The sequence below is a fragment of the Pristiophorus japonicus genome, chromosome 1 (assembly GCF_044704955.1).
Source record: "Pristiophorus japonicus isolate sPriJap1 chromosome 1, sPriJap1.hap1, whole genome shotgun sequence".
Classification (NCBI taxonomy): Eukaryota; Metazoa; Chordata; class Chondrichthyes; family Pristiophoridae; genus Pristiophorus; species Pristiophorus japonicus.
The window spans coordinates 61,988,202-62,002,497 of record NC_091977.1 but is presented as its reverse complement, the minus strand read 5'-3'; the positions used below and the strand labels follow the sequence as shown (position 1 = coordinate 62,002,497).

At 48.5% G+C, this 14,296-nt stretch overlaps 1 protein-coding gene across 4 annotated transcripts in view; it reads right to left on the bottom strand.

Moving 5' to 3' along the window:
• Nucleotides 1-14,296, bottom strand: part of LOC139264096 (uncharacterized) — a 138,219-nt gene that overhangs the window by 103,625 nt on the left and 20,298 nt on the right. The gene's annotated exons all lie outside the window — the stretch shown is intronic.

Here is a 14,296-nt window from a genome sequence, read left to right as displayed (position 1 = left end):
CTAAGGAGCTTTGTTATGACTCATGGTGACTTAGCAAAACCCAAAGCAGTTCGCCGATGATTCAGTCATAGGCAGTCCCTCGGAATCGAGGAAGACTTGCTTCTACTCCTAAAGAGAGCTCTTTGGTGGCTGAACAGTCCAACACGAGAGCCACAGACCCTGTCACAGATGGGACTGACATTCGTCGGGGGAAAGGGGGGTGGGACTGATTTGCCACACACTCCTACCGCTCCCTGCGCCTGACCTCATCACACTCGCGGCATTGAGATTCGAAGAGCTCAACGCCCTCCCGGATGCACTTTCTCCATCTAGGGCGGTCTTCGGCCAGGGACTCCCAGGTGTCAGTAGTGATGTCGCAGTTTACCAAGGAGGCTTTGAGAGTGTCCTTGTAACGTTTGCCGTGTAGGAGCTCCACACTGAGCAAGTGGTTAGGGAGTCTCATGTGTGGCATGCGAACTATGTGGCCTGCCCAGCGAAGCTGATCGACCGTGGTCAGTGCTTCAATGCTGGGAATGTTAGCCTGGACAAGGACACGGATGTTGGTGCGCCTGTCCTCCCAGGGGATTTGCAGGATCTTGCGGAGACATTGTTGGTGATATATCTCCAGCGACTTGGTGTCTTCTGTACATCGTCCATGCCCCTGATCCATACAGGAGGGCGGGTATTACTACAGTCCTGTAGACCATGAGTTTGGTGGTAGTTTGGAGGGCCTGGTCTTTGAACACTCTCTCAGGCGGCCGAAGGCTGCACTGGCGCACTGGAGGCGATGTTGAATCTCTGCTTTGTTGATAAGAGGCTCATAGGAAGTGGTCCATGTTGTCGAGGGCCGCGCCATGAATCTTGATATCTTGATGACTGGGGGGGGGCTGGCGGCAGCGCTGTGCGGAGAGAACAGGCTGGTGGAGGACCTTTGTCTTACGGATGTTAACCATGAGGCCTATGCTTTCATATGCCTCGGTGAATACATCAATTATATCCTGGAGTTCAACCTCAATGTGTGCAGACGCAGGCGTCGTCCGCATACTGCAGCTCAACGACAGAGGTTGGGGTGATCTTGGATCTGGCCTAGTAGGTTAAACAGCTTCCCACTGGTTCTGTAGTTTAGTTCCATTCCAGCGGGGAGCTTGTTGATTGTGAGGTGGAGCATGGCGGCGGAGGAAGATTGAAAAGAGGGTTGGAGCGATGACGCCGCCCTGTATGACCCCGGTCCGGACGTGGATGGATCTGTAATGGATCCGTTGGTAAGGATCATGGCCTGCATGTCGTCGTGGAGCAGGCGAAGGATATTGACAAACTTCTGAGGGCATCCAAAACGGAGGAGGATGCTCCATAAGCCCTCATGGTTGACTGTGTCAAAGGCCTTTGCAAGCTTGAGGGCGGCCATGTATAAGGGCTGGCGCTGCTCCCTGCGTTTTTCCTGCAGCTGTCGCGCTGCAAAGATCATGTCCGTTGTGCCCCGTAGAAGATGAAATCCGCACTGTGATTCCGGGAGGAGAACTCTACGGACAACCTTCCCAGTGGCTGATAGGGAGATTCCCCTGTGGTTGCCTGTGTCGGACTGTGCCCCCTTTTTAAAGATGGTCACGATCACTGCATCGCCGAGATCTCCCGGCATGCTCTCCGCCCTCCAAATGAGAGAGATGAGGTCATGTAGCCGCACCAACAGCACCTCTCCGCCATACTTTAGCGCCTCAGCATTAATTCCATCTGCACCCGTAGCCTTGTTATTCTTGAGCTGTTTTATGGCTTTACCGACTTCGTGCAGCGTTGGGGTTTTACTGAGGTGGTGACGGGTCGCATGCTGCGGGATGGAGTTGAGAACACTCGAGTCAAAGGCAGAGTCTTAATTGAGGAGATCTTCAAAGTGCTCCTTCCAGCGAGCCCTGACAGCCTCGGTGTCCTTGATGAGTGCTTCCCCGTTCTTGGCCAGGAGTGGGGTGGGGCCTTGGGAGTTTGGACAGTAGGTGGCCTTGACTGCGATGAAGAATCCTCGCATATCGTGGGTGTCGGCCAGTTGTTGTATCTCCTGTGCTTTCTCCATCCACCACCTGTTCTTTAGGTCCCGGGTTTTTTGTTGGACCTCAGCCTTGAGCCATCTGTAACATTACTTTGCAGCTCCCGAGTTGGGTTGTTGCTTGAGGCTCAGAAATGCTCTGCACTTACGATCTATTAGTTCTTGGATCTCCTGATCATTTTCATCAAACCAGTCCTGGTGTTTTCTGGTTGAGTGACCAAGTGTCTCTTCACAGGCACTGGTTATAGAGGCCTGGAGGGGAGATCAAGCACTGAGGGCATTCAGCATCTCAGCATGCCAGATTAGCTGGCTGTATCTCTTAGCTGGCTGTATCTCTTAGCTGGGTCTTTAAGTGCCCCGGCATTAACTTTTTTGCCGCACTGCTTCTGCTGTCCCCTCTGTTTTGGGACTATGTTAATATCGATGATGGATCGGATTAGGCGATGATCCGTCCAGCAGTCATCAGCTCCTGTCATGACGCGGGTGTTGCACACATCCTTGCGATCCCTGGCTCGGACGATGACATAGGTCGAACAGGTGCCAATGTTGGGAGCGAGTGTGTTGCCACGATGCCTTGCATTTGTCCCTCTGGTGGAACAGGGTGTTGGTGATGAGGAGTTCGTGTTCTAGACATTTTGTCAGGAGTAGGGTACCGCTGGAGTTGACTTTCCCTACCCCCTCTCTGCCAATCACGCCTCCCCAGAGGGCTGTGTCTTTGAAGATCAATTTGTTGCCCGTGGGGACGCGGGACAGGGATGTCTCGAGGTTGGAAAAAAAACTCTCTTTAGCCTCATCTGTTGCATCGAGTGTTGGGGCGTTCGCACTGATGACTGTGGCACATTGGTTCCGGGAAAGGGTAAGGCGAAGAGTCATGAGGCGTTCATTAACCCCACAGGAGGAGTCTTTGAGGCGGTCGACCAGTTCATTTTTGACAGCGAAGCGGACTCCATAAAGGCGGCATTCTTCCTCTGGTTTTTCTTTCCAGAAAAAGGTGCAACCTCCACCATGTTCCTTGAGCTGACCTTCCCTGCCCGCTGGGTGGTGCTTAGGGCGGCGATGCCGATGTCAAAACGTCCGAGTTCCCGGGCAACCATGGTGGTGCGGTGTTCCGGCCTGTTGCTGTTGGAATTGTCCATGAGGGTCCTGATGTTCCAGGTCCCGACCTTCATATTAATGAAGTGGAAGATGCCGGTGCGCGAGTTCTTTTAACGTGGGGTGGCCGCTGCACACCGGCAACCACACGGGCTTAACTAAGCAAGTGGCAAGGGGGTCCAAGATGACTGGAAAGCAGGCACTGCTGTAAGAGCCTAATTGCCTATGGTGAGGTGTTGGCCGCAAGCTCGGCGCCGAGTAGCGCCATTGATGGTGGATGGTCCGAGGCTTGGTTGGGAGGGCAGGCATTAGTTAGGTCAGCTGTCCGCTGGGGTTCCAAGGGATGTTTTGGAGAGTTTCTTCCAAGGTTAAAAATTTCCCCAAAGGTTTCCAAGTTGTTTTAAAAGTTTAAGAGTTTAAAAGTATTTCCAAATTAAAAAAAAAGTTACACAGGTTGATTGAAGGTTTAATAAATAGATGAAAGAGTTGATTAAAAGTTGATAGTCTAAAATGTAAATCAGACTGTTTAAAAGTTAGTGTTCACCGCTAGCGACGTAGGGCAGGTACAACCAGTCGTTGGGCCAGGCCGGCTGGCCGACCGAAGGGACCCAGAGTGCGTCATTGGGCCAGACCGGCTGGCCGACCGAAGGGACCCGGAGTGCGTCGTTGGGCCGGGCCGGCTGGCCGAAGGGACCTGGAGTGCATCTCCGCTCCCTCAGTACTAAGAATCAAGTTCATCCACCAGGCTCACAACTGCATACCTTATCGTGGATGATTACAAAACAAAATCACTATACAATCTGGTTTCTTGACAGATGCATGAAGCAGGACTTCCACATTAATTTTTCCATGAAAGCACGGACATGCTGTGAATTTATACTTACTGGAAAGCTTTCAAAGAAAGGAAGAAATTTATTTTTTAACTCATTGGGCGTCGGTGGCATGGCCAGCCTTTATTGCCCATCCCCAATTGCCTTACTAGGCCATTTCAGAATTAACTGAATTTAATATTGACAACTGCCATGGTAGGATTTGAACTCATGTCTCCGGATCATTAGTCCAGGCCTCTGGATTACTAGTCCAGTAACATAACCACTATGCTACCGGTCCCTATGGGGAACTACAGGGAGTATTAAGGTACATGTGTACATGGAACGCTTTCCATTGACAACATCAAGCAGTCAAAGGCCTGGTGCAGCAACAACAACTTGTATTATATAATGCTTTTAATGTACAAAACATCCCACAGCACTACACAGGTGCATAATCAGACAAAAGTGACACCGAGCCAAAGGAGAAGATATTAAGATAGGTGACCAAATGCTTGGTCAAAGATGTAGGTTTTAAGCAGCATCTCAACACAAGTTAGATACAGTGTGAAGCTCCCTGTACACTGCCCCAACAATGGGCATCAGCCCCAGCCTCAGAACAGCAGCCCCTGCTGCACCAATGTGGCCTTTTTTGCCCCTGTGAATAGGATTGCCAATTTATGAACAGTTTTGCGATGTAGACTCAGGCCCATTAGGAACTGATGCATTGGTCAAGTTTGCAGATGATACCAAACTAGGAGGGGCAGTGGAATCAGAGGAGGCAGATCAGAAATTACAGAATGAGCTGGACAAAATGTGTAAATGGCAGTTGAAATTTCAGACAGCCATGAAAGTATTGCAGGTGGGCATCACATACTCCCATCAATAGTGTGAAAGAAATTAAGGGGTCTTAGATGACTCATCATGACCAATAATGAACAGCAGGAATCAACAGAGCCAATAGAAGAACTATACAGCCATAACACTAGAATACAAGTCAGAAGAAGAAATTATTACATTGCACAATGTCCCCATTAGGCCACACTTTCAGTACAGTGTACAATTCTTGTCACGCAGACATTCAAGCGTTGGAGATAGTAGAGAAAACCCATGGGATGATTTAGATTTGGAAGGTCTCAGTTATGAGAAAATACTGGAGAAACCTTTGCTTTTCAGCCATGAAAGGAGGTATCCGAGAGGTGATTGTGGAGAGGTAGGTAAAATAGTTATGGGAATGGTAAAAGTAAATTCAGAATACTACTGAATAATGCAAGAGTAAGAAAGGGGAACACAGGTTCAAAGCAGCAAAAGATTTAGGATGTCTGGAATTTCTTCTTTACATGCACACAGTGATCAACACATGGAATGGAATCCCAGATAGAGTAGGGGAGGCATAAATCCTGGATTCATTTAAGGACCAATTGGTTGGGGAACTTTGGGGTCACTCTAGATGGATTAATCAAGATGGGCCAAATGGCCTTCCTCATGTGTAACTGTCTACTTGTTTTACATAGGCCTATAATTACGAATTCAACGAGAACAAGCGATAAATATCTTTATCACCGTGGGTCAATGTTAAGCCAACCCGCCTAGCAGGGAGGCAGGCAAAATCGGTTAGAAAAAAATACATGAAAAAAAAACATGAAGCAACACAATAATCTGCAGTTTTATAGCAAAACTACACAACTTAACAAAAACAGTTCCACAGTATTACATGGGTGCAGGAGCAAACTGAAGCAGGAAATCTGGAGACCCAACTTGAGAGGCACGAAGCTACGCAATTGCATGAATCTTGAGGTCCTGTAGGCAGGATGAACACGACTGTGCGTAAGCTGTTTAAAAAGACAGGCATCTTAAACCTTTCTGACCTCAACAAATACGCACATAGATTTAGTCTCAGATTTTGCATTTCATGCAAAATTGGTGCTTCCAGTTCATTCATTTATATAAAAATAGTTAAGATATTTGAGTATCCATAACTAATAAAGTTTCCCGTATCTACATCATCCATCTTCATCTTAGGCAGTCCCTCGAAATCGAGGAAGACTTGCTTCCATTCAAAGTGAGTTCTCAGGAGACTGTACAGTCCAATACGGGAATTACAGTCTCTGTCACAGTGGTTGAAGGAAAGGGTGGGTGGAGAGTCTGGTTTGCCGCAAGCTCCTTCCACTGCCTGCGCTTGTTTTCTGCATGCTCTCGGCAATGAGACTCGAGGTGCTCAGCGCCCTCCCGGATGCTCTTCCTCCACACTTAGGGCGGTCTTTGGCCAGGGATTCCCAGGTGTCAGTTGGGATGTTGCATTTTATCAAGGAGGCTTTGACGGTGTCCTTGTAACGTTTCCCCTGCCCACCTGGGGATCGCTTGCCGTGTAGGAGTTCCGAGTAGAGCGCTTGCTTTGGGAGTCTGGTGTCGGGCATGTGGATGATGTGGCCCGCCCAACAGAGTTGGTCGAGTGTGTTGGATGCTGGGGATGTTGGCCTGATCGAGAACACTGACATTGGTGCGGCTATCCTCCCAGGGGATTTGCAGGATCTTGGAGACAGCGTTAGTGGTATTTCTCCAGCGATTTGAGGTGTCTACTGTAGGTGGTCCACATCTCTGAGCCATACAGGAGGGCGGGTATCACGACTGCCCTGTAGACCATAAGCTTGGTGCCAGATTTGAGGTCCTGGTCTTCGCACACTCTTTTCTTCAGGCTGCACTGGGGCCACTGGAGGTGATGTCTGCCCTGGCTGATAGTAGGCTCCCGGGGTTGGGGGGGGGGGGGGGGAGGGTGGGGAGGGGTGTAGTGCTGTGTGGCAGAGTCAGGTTGGTGGAGGACCTTTGTCTTACGGATGTTTAGTGTAAGGCCCATGCTTTTGTACGCCTCGGTGATGATAACCACAGGCTGTCAGCCATTTAATATGTGAACAGCAATGAGTGTAATCGAGCGTTTGGATCTACTTAAATCTGGTTAGCTACTACAACAACAACAACTTATATTAATATAGCACCACTAAACGTAGTAAAGCATCCCAAGGCACTTCATAGCAGTGTTACAAGACAAAACAGATAAATCTGACGCTGAAGATCACATAAGAAGAAATTATACGGCAGACGACCAAAATCTTGGTTATAGATATCGGTTTTAAGCAGCATCTTAAAGGAGGAAAGGGAGCTAGAGAGGTGGAGAGGTTTAGGGAGGGTATTTCAGAGCTTAGGGCTCAAACAGCTGAAGGCACGGCCACCGATGGTTGAGCAGTTATAATGAGGGATTCTCAAGAAGGCAGAATTTGAAAAGCACAGACATCTTGTGGGGTTGTGAGGGTGAAAAAGATTACAGAGATAGGATGGGGCAAGGCCATGGAAGGATTGGTAAACAAGGATGAGAATTTTGAAATCGAGGTGTTGTTTAACTGGGAGCCAATGTAGTTCAGCAAGCACAGGGGTGATGGGCGATCGTGACTTGGTGAGAGTTAGGACACAGGCTACCAGGGTTTTGGATGAGTTCACGTAGTGTAGAATGTGGGAGGCCAGCCAGAAGTGAGTTGGAATAGTCAAGTATAGAGGTAACAAAGGCATGGATGAAGGTTTCAGCAGCATAAGAGCTGAGAAAGGGGCGGAGGCAGGCAATGTTATGGAGGTGGAGGCAGTTTTAGTTATGCCGCGGATATGTGGCTGGAAACTCATTTCAGGGTCAAATATGACTCCTAGGTTGCGAACTGTCTGATTCAGCCTCAGATAGATGCTAGGGTGAGGGATGGAGTCAGTGGTTAGGGAACGCAGTTTGTGGTGGGACCAAAGACAATGGCTTCAGTCTTCCAAATGTTTAATTGGAGACAATTTCTGCTCATCCAGTACTGGATGTCGAACAAGCAGACTGACAATTTAGAGACCAAGGAGGGGTCCAGAGAAGTGATGGAGATAAAGCTGGATGTCGTCAGTGTACATATGGAAACTGACTCCGTGTTTTCGGATGATATCGCAGCATATAGATGAGAAATAGGAGGGGGCCAAGGATAGATCCTTGGGGGATAACAGAGGTAACGATGCAGGAGTGGGAAGAGAAGCCATTGCAGGAGATTTTCTGTCTACGATTAGATAGATAAGAATGGAACCAGGCGAGTGCAGTACCACCCAGCTGGACGATGGTGGAGAGGCATTGGAGGAGGCAATGTAGGTCAGCGAGGAGGATGGAGTGGTCAACTGTGTCAAAGGCTGCAGACAGGTCCAGAAGGACGAGGAGGGATAGTTTACATTTGTCACAGTCACAAAGGATGTAATTTGTGACTTTGATGAGAGCTGTTTCGGTACTGTGGCAAGGCGAAAACCAGATCGAAGGGATTCAAACACTGAATTCAGGAAAAGATGGTCACGGATTTGGCAGGTGACAACACGTTCAAGTACTTTGGACAGAAAAGGGAGGTTGGTGATGGGGCGATAGCTAGCAAGCACAGTAGGGTCAAGGGTTGGTTTTTTGAGGAGAGGGGTGATGACTGTAGATTTGAAGGAGAGGGGAACAGTACCCAAGGAGAGAACGCTGTTAGCAATGTCGGCTAACATGGGAGCCAAAAAAAAAGTTGGGTGGTCAGCAGTTTAGTGGGAATAGGGTCAAGGGAGCAGGAAGTGGGTCTCATGCACAAGATGAGCTTGGAGAGGTCAAGAGGGGAGATCAAAGAGAACCTAGAGAAAGATGTGAGTTTAGGGCTAGGGCAGGTGGGAGCCTCAGATGAAGTTTGGCCCAGTGGGCTAGGGGAAGGAAAGGAACTCGCAGAGGCAGCTGATCGGATGGTCTCAATCTTTGTGACGTCCATGAACTCCTCACACTTGTTGTTGGAGGGGAGTGTGGTGGAGACAGGGGAAGAGGGTTTAAGAAGACGGTTAGCAGTAGAGAATAGCAGCTCCCTGCAGTCCTTCACTCTGTCACCCCACGCTCCCTGCACAGCCCCTCACTTCCGCTCCATGCACAGTCCCTCACTCCCTTCCCCTGCATTTCCTGCAGTCCCTCATTCCCCGCTCCCCCCCACGCCCGTCGCCCCGCTCTTCCCGCAATCCCTGCACGCTCCCGCCCCCCCCCACACTCCCTGCACACCCGCCCACCTCCGCCCCCCACGCTCTCTGCATAGTCCCTCACTTCCACCCACCTCCCCCCACACTCTCTGCACAGTCCCTCACTCCCACCATCACCCCCCCCAGGCTCTCTGCACAATCCCTCACTCCAGTCTGCCCGCTCGTCCCTCACACTTCAGACCACCCGCACTCCCTGCACACACCCTCATTTCCATCACCCCGTGATCATATGAACATAAGAAATAAAAGCACAAGAGATTGGTGTGCAAAATCAAAGCGCATGGTATTGGGGGTAATATATTGACGTGGATAGGGAACTGGTTGGCAGACAGGAAGCAGAGAGTCGGGATAAACGGGTCCTTTTCAGAATGGCAGGCAGTGACTAGTGGAGTGCCGCAGGGTTCAGTGCTGGGACCCCAGCTCTTTACAATATACATTAACGATTTAGATGAAGGGATTGAGTGTAATATCTCCAAGTTTGCAGATGACACTAAACTGGGTGGCGGTGTGAGCTGTGAGGAGGACGCTAAGAGGTTGCAGGGTGACTTGGACAGGTTAGGTGAGTGGGCAAATGCATGGCAGATGCAGTATAATGTGGATAAATGTGAGGTTATCCATTTTGGGGGCAAAAACACAAAGGCAGATTATTATCTGGATGGCAGCAGATTCGGAAAAGGGGAGGTGCAACGAGACCTGGATGTCATGGTTCTTCAGTCACTGAAAGTGGGCATGCAGGTAGGCGGCAAATGGTATGTTGGCCTTCATAGCTAGGAGATTTGAGTATAGGAGCAGGGAGGTCTTATTGCAGTTGTACAGGGCTTTAGTGAGGACTCACCTGGAATATCGTGTTCAGTTTTGGTCTCCTAATCTGAGGAAGGACGTTATTTCTATTGAGGGAGTGCAGCGAAGGTTCACCAGACTGATTCCAGGGATGGCTGGACTGACATATGAGGAGAGACTGGATCAACTGGGCCTTTATTCACTGGAGTTTAGAAGGATGAGAAGGGATCTCATAGAAATGTATAAGATTCTGACGGGACTGGACAGGTTAGATGCAGGAAGAATATTCCCGATGTTGGGGAAGTCCAGAACCATGGGACATAATCTTAGGATAAGGGGTAGGCCATTTAGGACTGAGATGAGGAGAAACTTCTTCACTCAGTGTTGTTAACCTATGGAATTCCCTGCCGCAGAGAGTTGTTGATGCCAGTTCATTGGCTATATTCAAGAGCGAGTTAGATATTGCCCTTACGGCTAAGGGGATCAAGGGATATGGAGAGAAAGCAGGAAAGGGGTACTGAGAGAATGATCAGCCATGATCTTATTGAATGGCGGTGCAGGCTCGAATGGCCTACTCCTGCACCTATTTTCTATGTTTCTATCAACCCAATGAACCTTCTCTGAACTGTCTCCAATGCAAGTTTATCCCTCCTTAAATGAGACCAAAACTGTATACAATAATCTAGGTGTGGTCTCAACAACGCCCTGTTCAGCTTTAGTAAGATTTCCCTACGTTTATACTCCATTCCCCTTGCAATAAAGGCCAACATTCCATTTGCCTTCCTAATTGCTTGCTGTACCCACGTGCTAACTTTGTGTTTTATATATACGAGGATACCCAAAGCCCTCTGTACTGCAGCATTCTGAAATCTCTCGCCATTTAAATAATATTTTGCTCATCTATTCTTCCTACCAAAGTGGATATCACATTTTACCACATTATACTCCATCCAGAAATTTCAGAGGTAAAATTAAAAAGGATATTGGGAATGCTAAGGGAGAGCATGAAAAATTATTGGCAAGTAAAATCAATGAAAACCCAAAGATGTTCTATAAATATATTAAGAGCAAGCGTACAACTAAAGAAAGGGTAGCGCGTATTATAGACCATGAGGATAATGTGTGTGTGGAGGCTGAAGATTTTGGTATGGTTCTTTAATGAATACTTTGCGTCTGTTTTCACAAAGGAAAGGGGCAACGCAGATACTGCTATTGAGGAGGAGTGTGAAATTCTGGATGAAATAAACATAGTGAGAGAGGAGGTATTAAAGGGTTTAGTGGCTTTGAAAGTGGCTTTGAAAGTGGCTAAGTCCCCAGGCCCGGATGAAATGCATCCCAAGCCGTTGAGCAAAGCAAAAGAAGAAATAGCAGAGGCCTTGACCATCAAGAGGGGATCTCACAGAAACGTTTAAAATTCTGACAGGTTTAGACAGGTTAGATGCAGGAAGAATGTTCCCAATGTTGGGGAAGTCCAGAACCAGGGGTCACAGTCTAAGGATAAGGGGTAAGCCATTTAGGACCAAGATGAGGAGAAACTTCTTCACCCAGAGTGGTGAACCTGTGGAATTCTCTACCACAGAAAGTTGTTGAGGCCAATTCACTAAATATATTCAAAAAGGAGTTAGATGTAGTCCTTACTACTAGGGGGATCAATGGGTATGGCGAGAAAGCAGGAATGGGGTACTGAAGTTGCATGTTCAGCCATGAACTCATTGAATGGCGGTGCAGGCTCGAAGGGCCGAATGGCCTACTCCTGCACCTATTTTCTATGTTTCTATGTTTCCCCGTACTCCCTGCAGTCCTTCGCTCCCGTCCCCGCTCTCCCTGACCCCTCACTCCCATCACCCCATGCTCCCTGACCCCTCACCCCACGCTCCCTGCACAGTACCTTACTCCCATCACCCCGCACTCCCTGACCCCTGTCACCCTGCACTCCGTGCTCCCATCACCCTTATCCTCTCCGGGTTCCACCAGGTCCATGTGCCTCAGCATGTCAATTTCAACATTCTCATCCTTGTATTTAGGACACTCCAAAGCCTCTCCCCAACCATCTTTGTGATGTCTTCCTATCCACCACTTCAACACTGGTCATCCTCTCACCCCCCATTCAATCCGCTGCTCTACTGACAGCTACGAGTTTAAATCCTGCCCTCTGGAACACTCTAAGCTGTCCTTTCTGCCTTTCCACCTTCCTCCCGGGTTTCTTTTCGACCATGCCTTGGACTCCCATCCTAGACTTTCCTTATTCCCCATGCCCGGTCACCTATCTTTTTCTTTCCCAATGTGTCTTTCTGCCAATGAGGAATGCAATATAAATGCACATTTCGATCAGTACAAAAAGGTAGTAAGTAATACAAGTTAAACTACATGTCAAATATAACAATTAAACCTGGATTATTAACTATTTAAGGCAATAGGGGGTTGAATCCCCCCACCAGTGTTAATCACCTGTACCTGCAGTGACCACCAGTTAATTTAAGCCTGACCCAACTCTGTTCCCCGCTGCTTCAAATACTTTAAAATTAGTCGAAATTATAAACCACATATCCGCAGCATAACTAAGACCGCCTATTTCTACCTCCGAAACCCGTCTCCGCTGCTGAAGCCCTCATCCATGTCTTTGTTATCTCTAGACTTGATTATTCCAACACACTCCTGGCTGGCCTCCCACATTCTACCCTACGTAAACTAGAGGTGATCCAAAACTCAGATGTCCGTGTCCTAACTCGCACCAAGCCCCACTCACCCAGCACCCCTGTGCTCGCCGAACAACATTGGCTTCCGGTTAAGCAATGCCTCGATTTCAAAATTCTCATCCTTATTTTCAAATCACTCCATGGCCTCGCCCCTCCCTATCTCTGTAATCTCCTCCAGCCCCACAAACCCCTCCCCCCATCTCTAATCTCCTCCAACCCCACAAACCCCTCCCCTCATCTCTAATCTCCTCCAGCCCCACAAACCCCTCCCCCCATCTCTGTAATCTCCTCCAACCCCACAAACTCCTTCCCCCATCTCTGTAATCTCCTCCAACCCCACAAACCCCTCCCCCCATCTCTGTAATCTCCTCCAACCCCACAAACCAGCCCCCCCACCCCCGAGGTGTTGGCGCTCCTCTAATTCTGCCCACTTGAGCATCCATAATTATAAATCGCTCAACCATTGGTGGCTGGGCCTTCTGTTGCCTCGGCCCCAAGCTCTGCAACGTCCTGTCTAAACCTCTCCACCTCTCTACCTCTTTCCCCCTTCAAGATGCTCCTCAAAACCTACCTCTTTGACCAAGCTTTTGCTCACTTGCACTAATTTCTACTTATTTAAATCTCATAATACTCCTGTTAAGCTTGGGACGTTTCACTACATTAAAGGCGCCATATAAGTACAAGTTGTTGTTGTTATAGCAGAGCAAGTCACAACTGTGTGGCCTCAATTGATTACTGGTCACAGGTGTAAGTACCAAGGGAAATCAAAGCAGTCAATTGAAGCCAATTTAAAACTAAGACCAAGAGCATTGGTGGTAAAAACAGAGAGACAGACTATTATCTGAATGGTGACAGATTAGGAAAAGGGGAGGTGCAAAGAGACCTGGGTGTCATGGTACATCAGTCATTGAAGGTTGGCATGCAGGTACAGCAGGCGGTTAAGAAAGCAAATGGCATGTTGGCCTTCATAGCGAGGGGATTTGAGTACAGGGGCAGGGAGGTGTTGCTACAGTTGTACAGGGCCTTGGTGAGGCCACACCTGGAGTATTGTGTACAGTTTTGGTCTCCTAACCTGAGGAAGGACATTCTTGCTATTGAGGGAGTGCAGCGAAGGTTCACCAGACTGATTCCCGGGATGGCGGGACTGACCTATCAAGAAAGACTGGATCAACTGGGCTTGTAATCACTGGAGTTCAGAAGAATGAGAGGGGACCTCATAGAAACGTTTAAAATTCTGATGGGTTTAGACAGGTTAGATGCAGGAAGAATGTTCCCAATGTTGGGGAAGTCCAGAACCAGGGGATACAGTCTAAGGATAAGGGGCGAGCCATTTAGGACCGAGATGAGGAGGAATTTCTTCACCCAGAGAGTGGTGAACCTGTGGAATTCTCTACCACAGAAAGTTGTTGAGGCCAATTCACTAAATATATTCAAAAAGGAGTTAGATGAAGTCCTTACTACTAGGGGGATCAAGGGGTATGGTGAGAAAGCAGGAATGGGGTACTGAAGTTGCATGTTCAGCCATGAACTCATTGAATGGCGGTGCAGGCTAGAAGGGCCGAATGGCCTACTCCTGCACCTATTTTCTATGTTTCTATGTTTCTATGTTTCTAAATCAGGCAGTTGAAGACTGGCTCATTTGCTGCTAACATCAATCCCTTGTGATGCTGGAGAATGCTCTATTTCAGTCACGATTACACTGTCTCATGGAAGATTTTATGTTCGGACTTATCCTAATGTGTTTCTGTGGAAATTTGAGCTTAACTTCAACTCGGTAAAACCAGCGCAGTATCCAGCGCATTCTGGCCGCATTGTTGATTGCGCCCCGAGCAGAAGCTCCACGCCAATATCATACT